The sequence below is a fragment of the Lepidochelys kempii genome, chromosome 2 (genome assembly GCF_965140285.1).
Source record: "Lepidochelys kempii isolate rLepKem1 chromosome 2, rLepKem1.hap1, whole genome shotgun sequence".
NCBI classification, from domain to species: domain Eukaryota; kingdom Metazoa; phylum Chordata; order Testudines; family Cheloniidae; genus Lepidochelys; species Lepidochelys kempii.
The window spans coordinates 142,115,675-142,123,141 of NC_136381.1; positions in this window are offsets into that span (position 1 = coordinate 142,115,675).

Consider the following 7,467-nt stretch of genomic DNA (forward strand, 5'->3'; position numbering starts at 1 on the left):
TTGGTGGTGGCAGCAATAAAGTCCAAGAGAAAAAGGAAAATACTTTGTACCTTGGGGATGTTTTAACCTAAGCTGGTAAAAATAAGCTTAGGGGGTTTTCATGCAGGTCCCCACATCTGTACCCTAGAATTCAGAGTGGGGAAGGAACCTTGACACAAGCAATAGAGACCACCTTCCCCCAGAAGTTATTTTCCCTCCTCAAAACTCTGCTTTAATGCCTACATAAAACTTGATAGTGGTTAGGCTGCTAGTGTGCTGAGGCCACTGCCTTTCATGCTGACCAATACTGTTGCATTGTTTCCTTGTATGCCCCTGTCTGGATCCATCTGTTCTCTCGTGTTTCATACTTAGCTTTTAAGCCCCTGGGGTTGGACTGCCTTTTTGTTCTGTGTTTGTACATTGCCTAACACGATGGGGGCCTGGTCCATGACAAAGCCCTGGCTGGGATGGTTTAGTTGGGGATTGGCCCTGCTTTGAGCAGGGGGTTGGACTAGATGACCTCTTGAGGTCCCTTCCAACCCTGATATTCTATGAGGGCTCATAGATGCTACTGTAATACAAATAAATACTAATAAAATAAAGTTCTACCCAGAAAAGTGAGTATATGAAGATGGCACCTTGTTCATTGAACCATTGCCTTGCACCTTTTGTAGGCCTGTATCTATGCACTACCACTGGTGTGAGTGGAGAATTAAGGTTTGGTAGCATTTTGCAGTCACTTTGCAGAGAGGTATCAGTCTCTGTGTGTAGTCAATCATATCTGCTGACTTTAGTGACAGAAAACTGGTTTTGCCTCCCATTAGCTTTGCAGAGCCAGGAAAGTGGGGTGAGAGCAGAGCTGGGTTCTTCCTTATTGTGCATCGTTAACAGAATTGCTTATTAAGCCCAATCATTTACACCTGTGCAGACCCACTGAAGTCTTTCAGTGAAGGCTTTCACTGATGTCAGTGCAGAGTGTAATTTCAAGGCAATGTAATAAATGTAGATGTGAATGAGACCCTCATTTGGCCTCACAACCTTTGTTGGTAGATATGAGGTGCACGAAGGAAAGACACCAACTTCCCATTCTGACTGGTCAGGCTTGCAAGGCTAGTGGGAGAGGAAGGGGAAAAGAGAGGAAGCACTTTAAATGTGTCAGAGTGTATGGGAGCCAGTAAATATGGAGCCCCAAATTGTCATTTTTCATGGAGTCACTTTTCGATGAATAGCTGTGTCATAAATATAAAGGGAAGGGTAAACCCCTTTGAAACCCCTCCTGGCCAGGGGAAAGCTCCTCTCACCTGTAAAGGGTTAAGAAGCTAAAGGTAACCTCGCTGGCACCTGACCAAAATGACCAATGAGAAGACAAGATACTTTCAAAAGCTGGGAGGAGGGGGAGAAACAGAGGGGTCTGTGTGTCTGTCTATATGCTGGTTTCTGCCGGAGATAGACCAGGAATGGAGTCTTAGAACTTTTAGTAAGTAATCTAGCTAGGTATGTGTTAGATTATGATTTCTTTAAATGGCTGAGAAAAGAATTGTGCTGAATAGAATAACTATTTCTGTCTGTGTATCTTTTTTGTAACTTAAGGTTTTGCCTAGAGGGGTTCTCTATGTTTTGAATCTAATTACCCTGTAAGGTATCTACCATCCTGATTTTACAGGGGGGATTTCTTTATTTCTATTTACTTCTATTTCTATTAAAAGTCGTCTTGTAAGAAAACTGAATGCTTTTTCATTGTTCTCAGATCCAAGGGTTTGGGTCTGTGGTCACCTATGCAAATTGGTGAGGCTTTTTATCCAACATTTCCCTGAAAAGGGGGGGTGCAAATGTTGGGAGGATTGTTCATTGTTCTTAAGATCCAAGGGTCTGGGTCTGTAGTCACCTAGGCAAACTGGTGAGGCTTTTTACCAAACCTTGTCCAGAAAGTGGGGTGGAAGGTTTTGGGAAGTATTTTGAGGGGAAAGACGTGTCCAAACAGCTCTTCCCCAGTAACCAGTATTTGTTTGGTGGTGGTAGCGGCCAATCCAAGGACAAAGGGTGGAATATTTTGTACCTTGGGGAAGTTTTGACCTAAGCTGGTAAAGAGAAGCTTAGGAGGTTTTTCATGCAGGTCCCCACATCTGTACCCTAGCATTCAGAGTGGGGAAGGAACCTTGACAAGCTGCATTTGAAGGGAGTAGCCAGTACTAAACTTGGCAAGCAGTTGGGAACTTTTTCTTCCTTTCGTTTTGCTGGTCAGCCAACCATCTCTCCTTTCTTCATGTTCCCAGCCCAATGACTTCCCTTCTCCTCAGTCCGTACGTATTTCTGTTTTAAAGGAACAAGCAACTAATACATCCCTCAGTTGCAGCAGGAGCACAGGAGCATTTGAGAGAGCATTAAAAAGCAGTGCAACAGGGAAACTGGTTGTATTAAACCCAGCATCAACCTGAGCCGTCATTTGTCACTCCAACTGACCTGAACTTTAAACCCTTCAGTAAGTTCAGCTAGGGGGGACCTTCTCCTCCTCCTGCATCACCTTTCCTGAAGAGATTTGCCAACATGGCTACTGCTTTCTCCAAGGATCCCGCTGACCCAGAAAGCTGGGATTGCTATATCCATCCAAGAGGTTTCCAGTGTTTCCAGTGGCCACCCTGACCTGGTGAGTAGAGCATGGACGCAAGAGTTAGGAGACCTGGGTTGTCAGTCCATTTAGCAAGGGGTTGTCTGGTGGCTTTAATAAGAGGAAGGAAACAACAGGTCTTTAAGTGAATGTGATTATTGTAAATGATTGGATAAATTTTGCTTGTGCAAATGGTGTGTCACAGATCTACTTGGGGTCCCCTGCCATCTACTCACCAGATGGCTGGGAGGGGAGTCCAAGCCTCTGGCTCCCCAGATATTTTAAGCTTCCTGGAGCCTGACTGGAGTGTAGCTGCTAATCCAATCTTTTGGTCCTTCGGCACAGGCCCTTTGTGTGACACCCTGTAGCGGAGTGGTCACCCCGCTCCGGCTTGGAAAGGGTTAAAGCCAGCCCTTGGAGAGGGCTGGGGCTGAGAGATAAGGCTAGGCTGATTGGGGAAGGCAGCCACAGCTGGGGCCACACCCCAATCAGGCCACAGCTGGCCCTATAAAAGGGCTGTGAGCCAGGAGCTCAGACACACACTCTCTCTCTAGAGAGGGAGAGAGAGGGGAAAAGGACCTGGCTGCCTGGGAGAAAAGGGTACCTGGAGAGGAGGCGGCCAGAGGAGCTGGGGAGCTCCAGCCTGGAAAACCCCCAGGCTGCAGGCCTTGCTAAAGGCCAGGAAAAGTACTGGGGCTACAGCGGCGTAGCCTGGGAATAGGCAGAGGCAGCTGGTCCAACCCCCTTGCCGATGATGAGTGGTTTACAGACTGTAGACTGGCCACTAAGGCAAGGAGGGGATAGAGGGTTGGGGGTTCCCCAGGGAGGGGAGACCCAGAGTGTGGGGGCACTGCCGGGGGTAGCACCCCAAGGTAAAGGGGCACCGGGTCTGGGAGGGACATAGTGGCCGGCGGCAGGCGAGACACCAGCCTGTAGAGGGTACTCCAGGCTGGAAGAGCTAATTCCCAGGACGACCAGCAGGAGGCGCTGCACATTGCCTCGCTACACACCCCTTCCTAAGAGCCTTCTAATGGAGCGCTGACCCTTCAGACTCCTCATGCTCAAAAAAACAGCCTCCCCCAAAGCTGAACATCTTCTCATTACTGTTCAGCTCTCTCAGGAGGCATGTCAGTTGTGAAGCGGATACCACATAAAGACAGCAACACACTTCCCAGAGAGTGACACTATTGCTCTTTTATACTTAACAGATAAAGCACAAGTGAGTGCAGATAATATAGAACACAACAAACGTCCTCAACACAATGCTCCTCGCTAGCTCACCCTTCCCTTAGAATCATAAAATATCAGGTTGGAAGGGACCTCAGGAGGTCATCTAGTCCAACCCCCTGCTCAAAGCAGGACCAATCCCCAATTTTTGCCCCAGATCCCTAAATGGCCCCCTCAAGGATTGAACTCATAACCCTGGATTTAGCAGGCCAAGGCTCAAACCACTGAGCTATCCCTCCCCCCTTATCAATGCTTGAGGGACCACCTATGTTCAGGTAGGTGGACAGGGTCCCCTTCCTCATACAGGCTTCTCCTACATGGCGGGTGACCTTTCTCTCTCTCTCACCTTGAGTTGGAGACAAATAGCCAATAACCCCAAACACCTCAGCGCCTCTCCTTTTATAACCCTCTGGTCTCCTCTGTCAGGTGACTCCATGTTCTGCTTCCCCATGTGATCCCAGACCCCTACCAGGTGATTTCCTTGACAATGCAACCTCTTCTCTGACAAACCTGTTCTCTTGATTAGAAGCCAGCTTGTTATTTATGGTGGTTCTGTTTCAACGGGAGAGCATGTAACATCACTGACTCTTCGTTGTAATTCTTTTGCCACCAGCCTTTCAAATTTCAGCTCAACACAGAGGAGAACAGACAAGACGGAAGGCAAAAGCCTGCACCTTCAAAATGGAGTTTTCAGTTTGGTAAAGGAGCACGCTGTGTTCAGAATCTCGTGCAGAGCCATAGCAGGGTTCTTCTTGGAAACCCTAGTAAAGTTACAGGCAGCATCCAGGGTTCCACCGTTATGGATTTAGCTGCAAAATTCACCTCTTGCTGCAGAATTGTGCTACAGGATCTCGGCTATCTTGAAAAGAGTGTAACCAATACAGTGCTACATGAGCCTGCCGAAAGCCTAAAGTAATCCCTCTGAGAGATGGGCACCGTTGCATGAATTTCAGCAGACGGTTGACTTTGAAACCTAAGATGACAACCAGCAGCACCATGAAAATAGAAACTGGGAACAATGTCAAACAAATTAAAATTCATATTAAAATAGCCTGGGGCTACTGTGCTGATTGTATAATTTATATTTAATTCAGTAAAAACCTCAATTAAAAAAAAAACAGATGTGAAATTGTTGCAGCACTTCCACCTGGCTGCCCTGGAATTCTAGGGTGTTGCTGGAGAATTTGGGCTCACCTTGTGGTGGAGTCCCTGGGGCCTTGGTTACAGGTGCCGCTGCAGCCGGGCACATGCACCCTGGGGATTCTCAATTCTTCTTAAAAGGTTTTCACAATGCCACCAAAAATCTGCCGTAGCCACGTTGATGCATCCAGTAATAATTAACAAACCGAACGGAACTGAGAGCCATGGCAATGGCTGTACAAATCTTGCCTAACTGAGAGCAGTGAAAGCTCTGCTCGTTTTAAGACATGAGTCAAAGCATATCCCGTGCACCATACCATAACCTGCTTATTTAAAAGCCTGACTAGCATTGGTACGTGGGATTCTATCCCTTGAAGGAGTAGGGTGGGGGGGCTGGTGAATGCGGTGGCAATATGAGACTGCTAGGCGAGAAAATAGAGAGTTTAGCGTATTACCAGTCTTTCATGAGCCAACAGCCACAGATCATATTTTGGGCTCGATCAGACCCTTAATTATGTAAGAAGATTCATCGTTTATGGTCATGTAATTAATATGATTTGCAAAAATACTCGACTGGGAGATTATCCTAGAGTTAGAATCCTCCTTTGCTGGCCCGACTTCCCTGCTGCTGTCGGTGACTGGCTGCCTCCTTTCCCCTCCCCTTCCAGTTGGTTAGTTAGTTGCCATTCTGTCTTCAGGACTTCTCCCTTCTGGACTATTCATCCAGTCTCCTAAGAAGCATAATGAAATGTTCCATAATTTTGCCTTCTCTGGAAGGTACTAGGTATTATGCAAAACATAGACTTACAATTTTTAGCCCTGTATTTATGCAAGAGTATTTGGTGTATGTTGTGCAAAAGAAATGCTGATTTAAGGCTTCTGTGTTTTTTAAGGATGACATCTCACACAACTTGGACTGTAGGCAATAAAACAAAATCAACCAGTCCAGATGCTACAGTATGTTGTTACAACCACCTTCAAATGAAGTAAATGATTATTAAACAGTTTTCATCTCCAACAGTTTTACAGAACTTAACTAATCTTTATAGTGCCCCTTTGAGATAAGCAAATATTTCCATTTTATAGATGGGGAAACAGACCGTTGCTGTCCTCTATACAGCCATGACGTATAGGAGAGCCACCCACCATCATAACCCTCAAGCTCTGTGATCCTCTCTCTCTCAGAGGAGTGCTGCGCTTTACTATGGGTGGTGTACAAACCGCCTGAGCCAACCCATTCTGTGCAGAGCAAAAGAATTGTGCAAACATTGCACTTTCCTCTGAGGTGGGTAAGTGAATAATGTTATCCCTCTTTCACATACGGGGTGGGTGTCACAGGATATGTACCTGGTGGAAAATGCTATAAAATCTGAGAAATTGAATACCTTTACAACTAGGTTAACTTTACAAGCATGTACAATTACAAACATGTAGCTCTAAATAATAATTAATATTTTGATCTCAATGCACTTGAGAAAAATCAGTTAAGCCCTAAGTTAGCAAATCCATGCTGTATGGCAGAGGTGGGCGAACTCTGGCCCGCAGGACTGTCATGCCCAGCCCTGGAGCTCCTGGCCGGGAAGGCTAGCCCCCCAGCCCCTCCCCTGCTGTTCCCCCTCCCCCGCAGCCTCAGCTTGCCGTGCTGCTACCATTCTGGGCGGTGAGCTCCTGCCGGGCAACGCAGTGGCATGGCTGGCTTCAGCCAGGCAGAGCGGCTGCCAGACATGCTGTTCGGAGCAGCATGGTAAGGGGGCAGGGAGCGGGGGGGTTGGATAAGGGTCAGCGGGTCTGGGGGGGAACGGGGAGCAGGGGGTGGTTGGATGGGGCAGAGGTTCTGTGGGTGGGGGGCAATCAGGGGATGGGGAACAGGGGCAGTTGGATAGGCATGGGAGTCCCGGGGGGCCTGTCAGGGAGCAGGGGTGTGGATAGGTGGCGGGGGCAGTCAGGGGACAGGGAGCAGGGGGGTTGGATGGGTGGGGGCTTCTGAGGGGGGCAGTCGGGGGCAGGTAGTGGGAGAGGATAGTTAGGGGGCAGGGGCCAAGCTGTTTGGGGAGGCACAGCCTTCCCTACCCAGCCCTCCATACAGTTTCGGAACCCTGATGTGGCCCTTGGGCCAAAAAGTTTGCCCACCGCCGCTGTATGGTATAACTATCCCATTCTACACAGGTGGGGAAAGGGAGGTACAAAGTGTACGAGGACCCCTGTGACTCCCACCACTCCCTTCAGCCACGTGGGCTGGAGAAGAAAAATCTCCAGTGATTCAAATTGGCAGGAGCAGTATCTTGCAGGGGTAGAGAAGTCCAGGTGGGATGCTCTGCTCCAACATCTCTTAGACCTAGAAGGGTGCAGGGTAGATCTCCCCTCAAGGAAAACCAGACCCTATGCACTTAGCCACAGAGGCCCATCCACGGAGGCAAGGCATTGGCAGCAAACAAAGGAGTTTCTGCGGCAGGCACCTTTGAGCCACTGGTTTACTGATGATGTCACCAATCCGTCTTTTCCCAGGGTTTACTCTC